This window comes from Papilio xuthus, unplaced genomic scaffold, assembly GCF_000836235.2.
Source record: "Papilio xuthus unplaced genomic scaffold, Pxut_1.1 DF828780.1, whole genome shotgun sequence".
NCBI classification, from domain to species: domain Eukaryota; kingdom Metazoa; phylum Arthropoda; class Insecta; order Lepidoptera; family Papilionidae; genus Papilio; species Papilio xuthus.
This window is the reverse complement of record NW_013529869.1, coordinates 3,150,614-3,168,774: the sequence shown is the minus strand read 5'-3', so window position 1 is coordinate 3,168,774 and position 18,161 is coordinate 3,150,614. Positions and strand designations below refer to the sequence as shown.

At 34.7% G+C, this 18,161-nt stretch overlaps 1 protein-coding gene across 1 annotated transcript in view; it reads right to left on the bottom strand.

The window, feature by feature from the left end:
* LOC106128516 (uncharacterized) overlaps positions 1-18,161 on the bottom strand; it is a 70,051-nt gene that overhangs the window by 22,989 nt on the left and 28,901 nt on the right. The window contains exon 2 of the mRNA XM_013326939.1: positions 13,738-13,772. The gene's annotated coding sequence lies outside the window, so the exon portion shown is untranslated. The remainder of the gene's footprint in view (positions 1-13,737; positions 13,773-18,161) is intronic.

The window sequence follows — 18,161 nt, the reverse complement described above, 5'->3', positions numbered from 1 at the left end:
GATATTTTTTACGAACTTATCTTCGATAAGCGATTATATCTAGAAATTCCTCATAGAATAAGGAATCAAACCTAGATTCAATAAATCTGTTTACCAACTAACCAAAAGTATTATTGAAATATTCATAGTTAAAATGTAAACAATTATTCCAGCTGTATCGGAGAAAGGCAAGACTTGTGACTTAGCGACATCTCCAGCGCCATTATAACAATCATCTTCCCGTTCATTACGCGGAGTCATGATACTAAATTTAAATTAACAACCCCTTGTTAGTTGAACTATGTACATCTGCGTTGAAATGAATGTTCATTTATTAACAGAGCATTAAGACATTGTCTCATTGTAAGCCTTTTGTTATCAAAACAAAGAATTTAATTGTGATATTTTATTTGTAAAACAATTCAACTAGCTTTTATTTACAGGATGATTTATAATCTATTATAGAATCAATGTTAATAAAGTTATAAATGTTTCATAAATATGATAATATATCTTGTCAATAATTAATCATAATCAAGACGTTATATTTGTATATTAAGTATATTTTAGCTCAATTACATGACACATATTCTTACTTTACATTCACATTTAATATAGGGCTTGTTTATGTAAGATGGTTGTCAACATATCAACGCTTACAGACAGTTATGTATTTCCTTAACATAAAATTTAAAACATTTTATTGCCTTAAATATGTAACCGTACGAGTTTTGTCTCGATGTAAACAATATATCGATAACATCGTTCTTAATTAGAGAAACTGAATATATTAAGATATAGATATTTGAATGCATTCAACGCTGTAGCCGGGAAGAGGCAATTTAGCCGCCGCCGTCTCCGTCTTTATCGTATCTTTAACTAACACTCATAAACGCGCACTACTCGACGTATTGTAAGCTTTGCTGCGAGACACGACTCAAATGAGCTGAGAGCGGCCTTTGTGGGATTTGCGTTTTCTAAAGCTCGCGATACTGTCTCGCTTCTTTAATTACTGACAATGTTCTATTTAATGTTACTTACAGCGTCTAATAATATGTAGTATTGTTATTGATTGAACATTGAATTTCTAGTGAACAAATCCTGAGAAGTTTTATGCTATGGAAACCGACTTTTGTAATTTAATTATCATGTAATTATATGATATTCAAACAGCTTTCTATATCATAGTTAAATGTTTATTTACTGACAAGAGGTTTCTACTCTTAATAACCTGAAATATTACTCTGTTATTTCAGTATATTTACTTAATAATGTTAATAAAAATATGAATATCTCGAACAATGTAAAACTTATTGTAAATTTATCTCCCCACGCTTAACAAGTATTTAAATGAGGTAAAAAAGTTTTTGTAGCTGCCCTTTGTGAAACAATGTACGTAGGCGTCGCGGGAAATGCTAATACGGGCCGTTCGCTACAAATTGATACTCGATCGTCGCTCATATAAAACACTCTGCGAGCAAGATCGTCCCATGAATAATAAAGAATTGCCGAAAGCCGACATCGGCGGGTTCCAACGTACCGTCTTACTACGTTGAACTTTTACTGAAGTCTGCTAATATTATAAAATAGAAAGATTTCTTGGTAGAAACTAAAATGATGAAAAAATTGCTTATAGAAAACTACAATAAGCATTGCTATTTATGGTAATTTCAACAAAATGCTAGTTTTTTCATCTAATGTCGTAATATTTAGTTATTCTAGCTGCAAAGCAAAAGCTAATGATTACTTAGAAATGATTTTAACGTTTTAATATATTAACGAAATGATTACGATAGAATATGTTCATGAATGTATTCGTCGGTCGAGTTTTAAAAACCTCCTAGGTAGGCCGCACTTATATTCTTCTTGGCGCCTTTATTCACTGCACGTCCACTATAAAACATAACTTCGATTTTTATACACGCTTATATTTGCTTTCTGTTTTCATTCAGCTAAATATCCCCTTTACGTCAAACAGAAATATCCCAAAGGATCGTAAATTACGTCGAAAATTTGGTTTTACGCGTTATTTTACGATCGAACGACACTGTTATAAACTTAAACTTTTGAACATTCGCTATATTGTTCTGCGCATTACATTATTATTGAATTAAACCTTTGTCTACGTCTTTAAATAAGGAAAATATGACATTTTTAGTAGAAGATGACAAATCGGCAAGCAGCCAACTGCCTACACTAAAACAGCGAAGTGACTGCTGCCCATAATTATCAGCTCTAGGTAAAAAAATGACAGTGGAAATGATGTACAGAGGAAAGGATTTTCCTTTCCTATACAGCCTCCCTTGCTAGGTACTCATTGTATGTGAGGACGCGTATGTTTTCATAATAATTAATACACTATATTGGAATTATGGTTACCAATTCACATTAGTTATTCAAATTGACATCAAACGTAACCGTTTCCGCAATAAATATCAGTGGGTATTAAATCACTTTGTCGAATTAACTAAATGTTCACGATCAACGGTTAACATTTACGCATACGTAGGGCAAGGATTTACGAAATAGTAAAGGTGGTAAATTAATTCACGAACTATTTATTTGTGCAAATGTTGTGTTTCTTAAACATAGCGTAGAAGTTTTGTCTGACTACAATACTCTTCTGATATAGTGGGTGTACAAAATGTTTAGCTTAGTTGCTTTTAATATGATTTTTTTCACTTATTGAATTATGGAAGTTCAGCACATACATCCTTAAGAAGTGTACCAAATATAAAACTGATTTATTATTTACATTTTATTGTATTAAATAAATAAAATTAAAGTTCACATTAGTACAAAAGGTAAACTAAGACTGAGTATCATTTCGTATATTCAGATTTCGTAGATTCAGAAGTTCATTTTCGTAGCTCCTGGCTGTATGTGGTTGTGTGTAAATGTCGGTTGTGTTTACCTGCGGAATCCGCACAGACAATTAGCTCTTTATACGATTAAACTCGGCACATCGTACATCCGCAAATCCGCAGGTGTCGACGTCGTGACATCGCTACGTCACGCATCAATGCCACGCGAATTGTAAATGTCAGTAAATAACGAGGCAGTTAAATGCTCAATTTGATTACGCAGATTTGTTGTTAGTGTGATTATTTTATGAACTGTACTGATATTTGTTAAGAGAATTTTGTCAACTACACATTAATTTAAAATGAAAGAAAATTTCGGTACAAGCGAACGCATAATTCTTTAGTTGTAAATTTGTATTGTATTTCCTTCGAAGTTAACATTTGAAAAATGACGTCTTACTCTTTCTACATTGAAAAACAGAATCATAAGTGACACTAGCACAAGAATACTATGCGCACACAAATAAAGTTTATTATAATAAGTAAAATGTACGTGTGGAGAGAGATTTTGCGGAGGACATCAAATGTACATTGAATGTAGAGAGGCGAGTGTCGTGAGCGACGGTCGGAAGCAGGAAGTGAGCACAAAGAGCCGCCCGACGCCTTGAGGTGCCGCCACCCACGGATGCTAACTTACTGCAGCTGCAAAACTATATCTTTAATTAATTTAACCTCATTTTAATATAGCACGAAGATTTAAGGAGATAGGAATTGACTATTTTTATATCTTTATAGAACTGTTGTCTTTCTTGTTAACGAGATTTTTTTTACTGGGCATCTGCACTAATCAATAGAAGGAATCCTTTGATGTAATTATTACTCACTTAAAGGTCTTTAATGAATAAAATAATCGAATATATCAATGGCGAAGGTTTACAAGACATAAAATATCGTGTATTTCCAAGTATTTTTAGCTCTATGGTTTCAAATGAAATGTCTACATTTAATATGTTAGTATCAAGTTAAAGGAGTGCAGGCGAGGAGTCTGATTCAACAAGCGAGTGCATCGGCCTCAGCAGGCAGCGCGGTGCGGTGCGGTGTGGAGCGACGCGGCGGGTAAGGTACAAAGATATTGAGGCTGCATTGTGCAGCATCGCATTGTACCGCGCCGCGAATCACCGCGATAACACCGACCGCCACCGGCCGCTTTGTCTGCCTAATTGTTATATTCCGAACAAAGACTCTCCAGAAACAAACGACGTCAGTGCTCGTTAGCTCTTAAATGCTTCGTGTAATAACATGTCTTCACACAATTGTTCAATGCTACTGATACGTTAGGAAATTGTCGATCGACGATGCGAGCAAACCGATCGCCTTTGTTGCGCTATCGACGTCTCCCGCTCGAGTGGAGCGAGTTTTAATGCTAAAATCTAATCGTTTCTACCGAAATGATTGACGGGCGAGCCTATAAAACAGTAGGGGCCGCAACAAAAATACGAAATTCCATCGGGTAATAATGAATCGGCGGGCGCTCGATGCGGTATAGCGCTAATGATCTTCGTTCTCAAATTTGCAGCGGTTCGACGTTTATTCGTTTTAAAATGTATAAGCTGTGGAGGCGCCGCTCTGCGGTCTCGAAGCCAACTCGCCTCACCTCACCCCGCCCGCACCCGCTCTATGGCATCAATCATTTTTAGAGGGTTTCGCTTATCCAAGTTTTCTTCCTGCCTCCGTCCTCGTCCTCGGCTTCCAACTTTTACATCGAATGATCTCCGCTAAACCAACAGAGCGTTCAGCGTCTCGTAGCCGCGTTTTGTATTATTTTTTGTGAATAAATAATATTATTTGACGAGGGAAAGGGGATTGGATTTCGTTAAATATGGTTTAGTAATTGAATTGAAATCTCTCAATGTCGACGTTCAATTAAGCTTTAGATTTCGTTCTTGATGAGGCTTTTCCTTTGTTTCTTGGAAAATTATATTTTAATTTTGTTCACTTTGAATGGTAATTTATAATTCTAATTTAGTTTGATATAAAATTAGTTCCGATAGAACAGAAATAAATATTTTCTTCACCTTGCAATATATTTTGTTTTGGCATATTAAGATGTTCTATTTGCTTTTAATTACTTTGAGTTTACCGGAAGGAACATTAACAGGAGATAAACTGTGATTGTTCGTATTTTTTGTTTAAATTGTAGGAAATAGTGATGTAACTTGTATGTACATAGCATTGTTAGCAACATTTTAATAAATCACATAAGGCAATTACGTAATCTATTATCAAAGTCAAGAGACATTAATTACACTATATCCATTACAATGGCTGTCACGGGTGATTAATGCTAATGTCCGCCGCAAGATTTTTAACTAAGTTAAGATTAAAATAGCTTATGGTATTATAATTCGCGGAGGCCCGGGGCGTCGGATCCGTCATCTCTCCCCTACAAATTACGATGACACATCCGCCGGGAGGTTTTAAGCTAATTCTACTCCAGGATTCTCGATACCGCCTTAGAGGTTTCTTTAAACGATACCGATATTTTTTTTAAGATTTAAGAGTGACGTGAGCGAATTCTTCTAAGAATTGACGTGAATACACAATACATATTATGAACACATGTTTTCTTCATCTTATTAAATATAAATTTATAAGTATGAGGATATTTTGTACAAGATTCTTTTGTATGGTTAAAAGCATATCACATAACTTATGCATAACTTACTCTATGAAGTCTAATGTGATTAAAAATTAAGTATAATAAGTTTCTATTCTTGTTTAATTAAGTAAGGTTCTATATGGATTCTTACGCGACTCGAAATATTTTGCAATAAACATCTTATTTATTTATTCTGAAAACAATTGCCTGTGTTTAATTTATATTAAATTAAATTGTTTTAACAGTAACTCGTTTTTAAACTCGACAATGATTGACGGGCGATATGAGCAAGGGGTGTATATTTTTTTCAATTTTTCGCCGTACGAGGGAGACCGCGGGCTGATCTTTGTTTTATGAGAACGATTAAGAAAAGCATATTTGAAGTGTGTACTTGGGCTTTATTTGCGCCCCGAGAGGGAAGCCACGCTTCATTGATCTGTAATCGTTTTTCGCATTTATTGCCGCTGCGCCTTATTTATTCGAGGGTTATGAGTGTGTCGGGGAGATGAAGTTGTTTCGCTTAGTTTTGTCGAAATAAATCAAGATGATTTTATTTTAATGTTACGTTATGATTATTGGAAATTAAGTTCGTAACAAACTTTGATGTTTTTTTAACAGAAGGGGCAAATGAGCAGCGGGATCACGGAGGTGTTCATCTACGCCTATGGACATCTGCACTCCCAGACGAACCGTAGATGCCAAGCCGGCCTTTTAGATGGTGATACCCTCGCTTCTTGAAGGACCTTATGTTGTAGCGGTTTCTCAATCAGATAATTCTTTACATGGTTGAATAAGCAAAATTGATCACTAATTAACAATTATTTAAGTAAAGTTACAAGCTTTTTATAGTTATGGAACTTATAATGATTCTTCCTATATGGGCCTACTTTTTAGGACCTCCTGTTTGCCAACACCATTTCATTATATTTACGCTAAACTTTCAAAATTCTATGTTTATTGACAGACTTCAGGCTTCTGTGTCACTAGTAATACATTAACATAATATCTATAAGTTCTTATTACTTGTATAACTTAGGTAGTCTTTAAAGTGACATAATTCAAAGTGGATCTTGTGTCTATCCAGTTATTTTCGCGCTTAATTCCCGGGCGTCGAGTCTTCGTACTCGGGGCTTCTGTTCTTCATGTGATTTGAATGCAAAGTGCGGTGCGCAAGGGTTGTGTTAATTGTGCGATAGAGGCCGCTGCCGTGCTGCTGTTCCCGCGTACGTAGCCGCCAAACGTCGCCGGTTGGCGCGGCGGGCGGTACGCTTTTACAAAACCAAAGAAAAACCTCAAAGGGTAATTCGGAAGGATATCTTCCAGATAAATTTAATGCACAGATTTTATTTATTAGAAGCTACTCTTATATTACTCTTTTTTCTTTTAGTTAAGATAATTGTCAATATATATTTTTTTTATTTAAATGAAAATGAAAATTTACATTACGTAGATCAAAAGGACATCTGTTGTGTCAAATCTTCGTAACCAAATGGGGTAAACATCATGTAATATTATATGAGTCAAGAAAGATAACTATCTTTTAAGTGTCTAGTGATAAGATTGTACAATCCAATATAATGTGCTGATATAAAATGTAATGTACTTGTTTTCGAAGTCTGTTTTTGTTCGGTAACTATTTGCGTATAAAATTTTATGATACTTTAATTTGCACGTTTGCAACTTTAGTCTGAGGTTTATGTTGTGTTTCTTTCAATAAATATGTAAACTTTAATACTTATTGATAGCGACAATAAGTATAGACGACAGCTATAAGTATTATATTTTCACCGGCTTAATATATCAAGATTAAGTACAATTGACTTATTGATGTTTATAGGACTGCAACCGACTAAACATGATGGCAATAATCCACTTTAACGAAACATAGTGTAGCTGCATAAATTAGGATACCAGTTAAAAAAAAAGATCATGAAATAGAAAAATACTTAAAATCAAACTATCTAGTTAATGTAAATTTGTTTTTTCATGAAATGTTTTATCACTAGAGGGATGTATGGAAGCAAAAAATTAATTGCAAGTGGCGTCGTAGTGATTTAGGCGACCGAAATGCGGTCGTTAGTACGCGCTGGAAAGGGTTGCGACTAACTTCCCCAATATCATTTAATTTCGAGTCGTGCTTTTTATAATAGCTATGGTGTTTGTAGTCGTTATGATATTAGTTTTATAACAAAAAAATTCAAAAGACGTTATATGAATTTTGGCATGATTAAGCCTTTATTTAGTGGAAATGTTAACCTGGTTAAATGTTTGTAAGAAGGTATCTCGCTGAAATTTGGCATAGATGTAGGACAGAGTCTAGAACACATAGGTTACTAATTAAGTTTTTTTAATACCGCGCGGACGGAGTCGCGGACGACAGATTGTGGATAAAATCGAACAAAAGTAAAAGATGACAGAACAGCGTACTTAAAACTAAATCATAGGATAATGAAAACTTAAAATAAAGTGAAAATTTTATAAACATTTTGGAGCGTAAATCCCAACATAACGTTTAAATATTATGGTAACAAACACTTGGCAAATCATAAATGAACGTGACGCGGTCCTTTTGTGTCGCGAGAGGAGCGTAACAAAATGAAGGCGTATTAATTATTCAGCGCCACACTCGACTCGGCGCAATCAGAATAAGTGCTGATGTTTCTGTCAGCCTGTGCGGTCGCGCTCGCGGTGAGCATGTTTAGAATTCTTAAGCCCCGAGCCGATGGCTTGATTAGAGGAAATTAAAATCATTATACTCCGACGCGCGCCACAATGCCGCTTCTACCCCGTCTGACGTAAAAATAAGGGAAACGCACATAAAGAAGGCGGCCGCCGGAAACGGAAGCGGCACCATCTTGGAGCCGCCGGGAGCGGGCGGGAAAACAATGGATTCGTTAATTAACATTTTCTTACGCCTCGCGGCTGTCGAACGAACGGTAATCGGACAAAATATTTACGACGCAGACTTTATGGAAATTCCCGAATGAAAATTACACTAGTGAATTTCTAAAGCATCATTAAATCCGAAATTGTTTGATGCGCCAGCATCAATTGCTTAAATCTGGTTAGTATAAAAATCATGTTATGTCATTTGTTTCAATAATTCAAACTGGGAAAGCTTTGAATAGAAACAGAAAGAGCTAGAGCGAACGATTGGCGCGCGTGAAAAATGTCTGCTATCAATATTGCCCGCTATCTGCACCTCGAGGGCGGTTTTGATTTCGTTATCGATGTTCAAATTAATCGTCAGATTAACAGAACGTTTTGTTGCAGTTGTATTTTTTTAGATTTACGTTGGAATTCTTACATTTTTAAATTATATTATTTCTTTAAAAGTTCTACTTATGTTGAACAATTGTAGCAGTTAATGCAGTAGTTAGAAAGAAATAAAACCTTTGTAAGCACATATCGTGCCGTATATACCAATACTAATATATAGTAAGAAATTTTAAATGTAAATAAAATTTTTACGATATACCAAGACATATTCATTTTATAATTCCAGCACCATACTTACGTTATTAAATGGTTTAAAAAAAGTAATTCAACACATATCGATAACTAAGTGACATCACTATAACATCGGACATTCATTGAGTCTGTATTGACCTTTTGACGAAGTGGCGTCATTTGTTAGCGGACGCATCGGACGCAGCGGAATGCATTTACTGGCGCAGATCAAACGATTGTACAAAAGCGATTCATCATACTGGCCCGTGTATGCTGTTTGTTTAAACCCACTCTGTTATGTGCGGTGCTATCTATTTGATGGTTCAATTGGAAACTGATAGTTGCGGTTTTTTTTACCTTCTATCGAAATTTTGAGGGCTTTGAGCACTAACCGTAAATTTAATTTATTTCCTATATTATATAATCAAGTATGATTAAAAGAGAAAAAATATGTATTTTTCGCCTTTTTGTTGAAAATTAAGCCAGAGAATTACATATATATAAGAGAATAGATAGTATATAATAATTGATTGTGAATAATTTTTTTTCCTTTCGTTTTACACATGATTTTAAGTCATATGATGCAAATCGGAACACTGTATTCCAAATAAAATGTGTTAATCACTTTGCTCTCTAAACATATTTTAACTAATCATAACTCTATCATGATCTATGAGTTCAGTCGTTATTGGAGTGTTGCCAGTTGTGACGGACGTATGTAGTACTGTAGCATTAAACCGCACTCAGTAGCGGATTACCGCCATTAACCGTCATCCGAGTTGTAAAACGAGTAATCGATGCGCACCCCGATGTTTATAGCCTATTATATCGGACTTATAGCATACTCTAGTGATGTGCTTTATTTAATACGAAAGTTAATTCTTACGACTTAAAATAAATATGAATAGAATGGTGTCTACCTTATGCACTTTAATTTGTTAATATTAAAAGAAATTAAAATTAAGATTTATGTTAATTAAATTTGTTTAGTAAATTTGATGAATTCCAATTGTGAATACTTTACAATATAAGATACATAATCAACTTGTCATATAAATATACCTATAAAGTTATAAAACGTATAAAAGTATATTTTAATAACTTATTATCAGCAATTAGGAATGGTAATGTTATTTATGGCAGTGGAAATGATTGTAATTGTCGCGGCGGTTGAGGCGGTTGCTGCGGCGGTCGCGTTTATTAATTGTAATTTTTGACGGGCACCTGTCAATTTCGCAGCGCGCAACCCTTCCCTAATCCTCCCCAAGACGAGACGCGAGGTGCTGCGACGTTTCCTTGGCCGCTCCCTCCGAATAAATTAGCTCTCTCCCGGCCACATCGGGATATAAAATTTTGAATATGAATGGAGAATTTTGCATTTGTAATAAACCGCCTTCGAGTCTAACGCTGCAGATGCGTACTCGAGCACTGGATAAAACGGAATCCGAGCGGTGTCGCTCCTCAGGTGGCCTGCCATAAATATTTATTAATTATTTTTTCAATAATCTCTCTTCTTTTGTATCCTCCGAGGATGGAGGGATATCTCCACCGTTAATTGCTTTTTGTTTCATTTGAATAAGTATTGTTTTTGACTGCTCAAGCGTGACGCCGAGTTTTGTAAAATCTCCAAGATGAATAATTTGCCGTAAAACAAAATTGATTGAGTCAATATTGTTCTTTTTGTAAGAAAGGAAATTATAATTTTAATTTTTTTTAGATCGCCATCTAGTTACTTAATATTACGGTTCCAGAAATATGTTCTATGAATATAAAAATCGAATTGCACTTGATTTCTATAAATTATGAGTGAACTTATCTACATCTGAACGTTATATTTTGCTTTTACAGTGAGGGGGTTACCTGAAGGCATATATTTTAAAATTGAATCAATTACAACAATATCGCTTCGTAAACAAGGATGTATCTTAATTGATTTCGAACAAGATGTAAAAAAAAAAATAAAATAAAAATAATAATGAATCCACATACAAAACAAACCAATACTTATAAAACATTTTATATTATTTTAATTTACATTGAAGATAACCCTGGTGGCGACATCGCCTAATTGATTTTGTTACTCGAAGGAGAATTAAAAAACGTGACTCAATCTGAGCGACTGTGGTATCCTGCATAGAAAAATTAAACATACTTAAGATTCCTTATTGTCTGTGTGTTAAGGTTCAAATTCTAAATGTAAGATTTTACCTCGTCGAAATTTATTTAGCGTGCAGCAGACTCGGCCGTTAGATTTTTATTTTCATAGTATTGTATAATTTTATTGAATTGAATTAAAGCCGGCGAATTTATTATTGATATCATGTTTTCAAAAACTGTAAGTTTAAATCGATTTTATTATACTTATTAAGGTTAAAAGTAAATAGATAACGTTTTCTTCTTCTAGATTAAATATACTTGATTAGTTTTAAGAATAAAGAGAATTATCACTTCGATTTGCCTGTGGTCTGATTTTATATAGCTAAGTACAATTTCCTACAGGCGTTCTCACGTTATAAATAATTAAATCTTTCGGTACTCTATTTATGTATTCTATTACTGATATCCAAAAAAAAACTTTTACAAATATAAAATGTTCTATTTTCCAGATATAAAATAAAACCTCACTTTTTCACAATAAAAGCTAAACGGTAGACCGATTAAATGCAGTTATCAAATAATACCTTTGGCCGTCCGATTCGATTCACCCGCGGGCCGTGTGCTGAACGATTGAACCAATTTGTCCGCGTAACGTGCGGTCACCCTTGTTGTTACGTAAATTTTTTATTCGATCAAGATAGTTAAGCTACTGGATAGTTTATAATAAAGCCAATTTTTTGATAATACCTCCATGTTATAGATTTTTATTACATTATAAGGAGTAAAATTATACTAGCAAACGTGTTATTTTCTTCGTATAATTTCAAAGTCGTTTGCTTCCAATTTATCTCATTTAGTATTTACGTAAGGAAAACCATAAAAAACTATACTCGTTTTAGAGTACTTTTTTATTTATAACCTAAAAATATTAGTTTCGGCATCGAATGAAATATAAGATAACTTTATTTATTCACAGATATGCCAATATAACAAACGTCCGTTTACGTAGTGAATTGATCGAGCCGGACAAAATTAAACTCACCCCGTATCGAGTGGATATGTCTGACAAATGTACCGGACACGATTGGCCCGATAAACATCGCAGTAACAAATTAACCCGGCGTATGCGTTCGTAGCAACGTGTAGCAACGCGCGTAGCTATACGTGTAGCGGTCTAGTTCACCGCTTCTACAACTATACATGACGTCTAATAATGTTATGTAGTTTTATGGTTTTTTATAATGATAATGTACTTTTTATTTTTTTGTTAAATTGTGCCTATTATAGTATAATTACCCGAGATATAAGTCTAGTTTGTTTTATATTTAGAGTGTAATTCTATTCAAAGGGTTAAATCATTTGATTGTACATAAGGAAAACAAAGTAACAATTACAAATGAACTTTAATGCAGGATCGTTAACAACTGTCGACAGTAGATAAGGCTGTGTTTACACGTGCCCCGTCCCGGCCCCCGCCGCGACAGTAATAGGCGGCGCCATTAGCTCTACAAATGACACTAAAATGAAATCTATTCATTTCCTTTGAGCCGAGTCAATCGTCGGTGGATATTGTTCAATTTCACGCGATCCGAGCATTACGCGCCTATCCTCGCGGTTTGACGGTTCACCTCCGCATTTGTAAACCGATCTGACACAAATTGATAGCGACAATTATATTATACGTTATTCGTGTGTCTATTACAAGTTTATTTTGAGAACACTATACACTTTAATTATTAGATAGAAAGAACTGTTAAATTCATTTTAATATGTCGTAAAATAAAAAAAAACTACGTTTATATTTTTAGCAAAACGTTTATATTTTTAAGAGATTTCACTCCGTTGTTCTTCCAACGTTTCTATAGTTTAAGATCTTGTTTATGTTTTTTTTTATCGTAAAACTGAGAAAAAAAGTATCAACTGTATTAAGGAAAATGTAAGAATTACAGCGTGCTCTAATAAAACGTACTTCAATTACATAATAATGTCTTCTTTGTATTTTCCCCGAAATACCAAAAAAAAAAACTGTCGGCAATAAATAATACCGTATGTCATTTCTCAGCACGTATGAAATTTATAACACGCGGAACGATTTCGAAGGGCAATTTATTTGTAATAGAGCCGATCGGCGGGGCTCGGCCTGGCTGGATAGTGTGGGTGTAGTAATCGTGTTGTATGTATTGCACCTTAACAATGTTGTCTTTGCACATTAAAAATATCCTTTTGCGTATTTTGAGCTCGGGAAAGTGTAGTTATTATATTCAGAATAAAAAGTTACTGTACTTGTATTATTTGTAATAATGAGTACTTGTGATTAATTAAGATGATATCTTATCTATTCATAGTTTAAGTCAAATAGCCAACTATATTAAAATAAAACTTTTTCAAAACTTGATTTTTCCTATATTTTTTTACAAAAATAAATCAAGCAACAAAAAATGTTGAAACTAATGGGACTATTTCGCAACCCTAGATGGATATTGTAAAGTTCGTGAGTAGGAACAGCGCAGCGGTACGATTTGCGACTTAATCACTTTATTGGCAGCAAGGGAGCCGAGCTTATCAGAAAGAAATGTCGAAGCCCTGATATATGAGTAAACAAGCTTGCACTTTTCCTTGCCGACTTTTGGCGGTCACACCAACCATAAACTCAACGGTTAACTTGAATTCAGATGGGGCGAGAATGTATTTTTTTGTTATTCATTTGTTTAATTTATTTTCGAGATAAATATTAACGTACAAACATACCTTAACATTATTGTCATCATTACAGTCTCGAGCATCTGAAAAGAAAACATAATATTATTTTATTATTAACATAAATTATTTTTAGTAAAGCTGTTAAACATATATTTTTTGATTCGATCGTACAATGCTGGCTTAATATAAACTCCTTGCTGTTAATACTTTTTTTTAATTAAATGCGATCAAGAAAGGGGTATGAGGGTACACAAAGAAATCTGTATACAGTGGGCAGTGGGCAGTGATTAGCCACCGGCAGCACTACGGCAACCGGACCTAAATATGTTTGTGCTTCGGCTTTGGCGTACACATGCCCAATATCGGATCCCTCCTGAGGATCAGCCATTACGTAGCCTCTTAACGGCGGTCGGTTTTAATTAAAAACTTCTTGCATTAGCATGTGTCCGCCCGATCGTCATACTAATCCCTTCAAAATATTATTTAATTTTACAAGAGGATTCTTACCCTGATTTTGGAAGGTAAATTAATTATTAATGTATCTCTAGCGTTGGATTATACATTTTAACTCTGAGAAAATATGAGACGTAAAATTACAATTTGGTAAATTCAACAAATAAATACATTTACTTTGTGTTCGTGTTATTTTTACTATTTAGTCGGAAAACGCGACCTTTGACTATAATCATTTAAAGGAAAATTGTAAGAAAGTTTTAATAAAATCATTTGTAAATACATTATTATGCAATAATACCATTATATCGATAGGCAAATGAATATTTGCCATAAATGGTAAGTAGGCTATGGGGGTCGAGAGGCCTAAGCAAACAGAATGTGAAGCAAGCGCGGTCTTAGACAACAAACAAGGGCAGGTGGCTGCTTATGCCTTGTCCGCACGGACTTTAGTATTCGCGAACGTTCAAACACCACTCTCATTACGCATGCCTCGCTGACTTTAATTACGGGGCAAACTTACCCCCGGCCTTAATGTTTTTATTTTGTATTTTTTAAGTGTTACCAACATGTGTTTGCAAAAGCTTGATTTGTTATCAATAATGCTGCACTCAAAATTGTTTAACTATCACTTAAACAGATTAGTGTACGGAGGAACGGTCTAAGTGATTACTTAACCCACATAGTGCGACAGTCTGTAAAGTGAAATACATTGTTTATATTAGGCACAAATAGGTTGGTTCGTTTTGTCCAAGACCGAAATGTACTGCTTTACTAGATAGAATATCATGTCACTGTCGATATCAACGAACCCTTGTCATTTCAATATCACATCTACCTCGTATTGATAATATCAATAGACCAAAACTAATAATAGCTAGTTTCACGTCCTTGGGAACTAAATTAGTATCGTTAAGTCTACATAAGAAATTTTAGAACAATAGAATCATTGTATAGGATTAATATTATCTTTCCTAAAATCTTAATGACGCTAAAAGGCGTCTTAAGCCGCTGCGAAAATTTCATAACTCAGCAAAAACTTGCATTGAATCTTATTTATTTTTTATCAATTTCATCCTGCCGGATCTAAAAAGCGTCGTCCGTATTTTATAATACGGTCGTGAATTAGCAAAAACAGAATGGATTTTGGCTTCGATTATGTCAAAAATAATTAATTATTATCGATTCGCGGGCAAGGGAGGGGATTGATGAGTCGCAGGGAGCATAGCGCGCTATTTAAAATTAGAAAGCTAATTACTTGGCTACGACACAAGAACCACAACGGGAATGCGACACAGATTAACGAGAATTCCTGCACTGAAATAATTAATGTGATAAAAATTACTTCCAGACTTTAACTCTTTTTCAAAACTGAACACAAAATTATTTTTCAAATGAGTGTCCTTCAGATCGGGCCTCTAATAATAAAGTTTTTGGATCGACATACATATACGTTAGTATTATTCACATGTGACTATATTATTTAATTACCATTCCTTTGGTACGTGTAATGCTTTATAATTTGTACGTGTATTTAAAGATACCGTTCGATTTCTCCATTGATTAAAGAGCCGTACGTCCGTGAACGGACTACACAAACAGTTTCCACAATGCGAACGCTGAGAATGAGCTAAACTTTAATTTAGCCAGAGGCCGGTATCCCTCTGCCCATCCGTAATGAATTACACCCTCTGTTTAGTTTTAAGAGACTTCGTGTGTGACTCACATTTTATATCGCTCACTTGACACATCTAACAAGTTAGAAGATACAGTTTCAGCAATAAAATCTACTTCGTAAAGTCAATAAATCACGAACCGTAAAAGTTTTGTGCAAAGAAAAATCCCAGTCATCGGCCTCTTTTTAAATTAACGCCATTAGCTTGAAGATTTCCGCTTTGCAATAGAGTGCAAAGATTGCCTCTCTCCGTTTGAGCGGCTCTAGTAATTAGTAACGCTCGAGTTTTATTTGTTGACATTCATTATGCGTTGATTTTGTACGTTACTGCTGAGGGGGATGGATATATTTTTTGTCACGAGTAGGAGTGAGAGGTCGACATTCAATCGTAAGCCTGCACCTGCCGCCGCACAAAATTTACAATTTAAATTCCAAACGAATATTCTAAGAGGACCTCCTTAACACGACATCTGTTTAAATCGTCGGTGATAGAGTGACTGCTGCGGTTTGGAACATCTTTGTGATTACGATTTAATTGAAATAAAACAAAACCCCTTTTGTTGCTTGTCGAAAATTTGAATTGCCAATATTTTATTTTAATAATATATTTCAGTTCAATGGGCGAAATAATAGACCCTGTCACTTTCAATTTTAACAATAATAAAGATTAACCGTATTTCTGTAGGTTTGTAAAAGTCTAATCCGAAGTCCTAAGTTGTGTATTTTGCTAAATTACGTAAGGAAAGGGTGATAAATTCGACGTCATGATGTAATATAGTAAATTGATTGATACGATTACAGCAGCATGATATATTGTTGTGGGCGTCGTCGGCGGCCGGCTAATAGGTGTTAGTGGGTAAATAAAGAAGCGTCTCGGGCAGGCGGGGCCGCGGATCATTAATAACTATCACCCCACGGCACTTCATTAACAATCAATCACATATGCTCCCGTGTACTGGTTAAGACAGCTTGTAACTTTCATATTTCGGTTGCATCATTCTTATTTAATCATTTTTTCATTGATTGATGTTAAAGAAGATATTTTAATGGAATATGATGTCAGCTTTACATGATTTGTATATGAGCTTTATTTATTTACTAATATTTCTTGTACCATTCCAACTAAGCTATAGGCTTGTTCTAGGATACGGATTACGACAATAGTCGAATGGCGGGATTCCAACTCTCGACCGCGTGTTCCGAAATCCGTACCCTTAACCATTAGGCTATTGGCGCTTCGCTTCACTTTGCTGGTATTTGTTTATGTTAACAAATTATTTATAAATAAGAAAGTATTTCAAATAAATAAAGTTTAATAAAGAAAACATTGTGATAAAATTTCTAATTAGCTCTATTTTCAGCACAACACAGTCGCGACACGTTCTTCTTAGAAAGAATGACTTGTCGGAAGGAGTTAATAATCTTATTAATTTGTTTGCAAGTTACCCGCCGCGAGGCCGCTGGTCCCGACGTTCTTTGTAATTAATGAGAACACCTCATCTATTACATTAGCTCGAGGGCCCGTGGAAATCCTCCTCACATATAAGAACAACTTACCAGCGTAAATAGAGACATTACACTCGCTACGGTTGTATCAAAATATTACACGATGCTACCGGAATGTCTTAATTCCACAGCTCAATAATTACTGGCTGCTTACCATACAGAGTTAACACAATAAATTGCGCGTAAAGAAAATGAAGGAAGAATATTCATTTATCAAAACAATTCGCAAGTAATTTCGTGAGTTTTATATGATTGATATAAAAGTAATTGCATTGTTAAACCTCACTGTTATAATGTATAGACGTAGAAATTATACGTACTTACTGTGGGTTTTTTATACCAAAATATCTGATTAAAACATACGTTATTCTGTCATTATCGTTGATATAACAGTGACTTGTTTTTAACGGTAATTTCGGTCTTAGAAACCCATGATAAAAAAAGTCTCTATATTTGAAATGATGGCGATTTAATACGAGTATGTGTTTCGACCTATAACAAGTTTAAGTGGCAACTGGACTGTGGCAATCATAAATCCTTGCCTACAAACTACAAGCTTTGATCAATTAAATTTTATTACACGCGTTAATTAAAGGGCGGCCTAAGTGAAAGATTTATTGGAGGTTTATCCTCATAACCGTAGCTTAAAGGGCATTACTCAATACGAGAGCCCTCCCGTCTTACGAAGGCCTCACACGATTAAATAGCTATTTGAGAAACGTTTAAACATATTTTGAGACGAATAGAAATGACTCTAAAGGTAGGATAAATTAAGCAGCGATTTCAATGTATCTTTATTTAATTATTTATTTGTCAAGTTACAGATTTAGTTTGTACA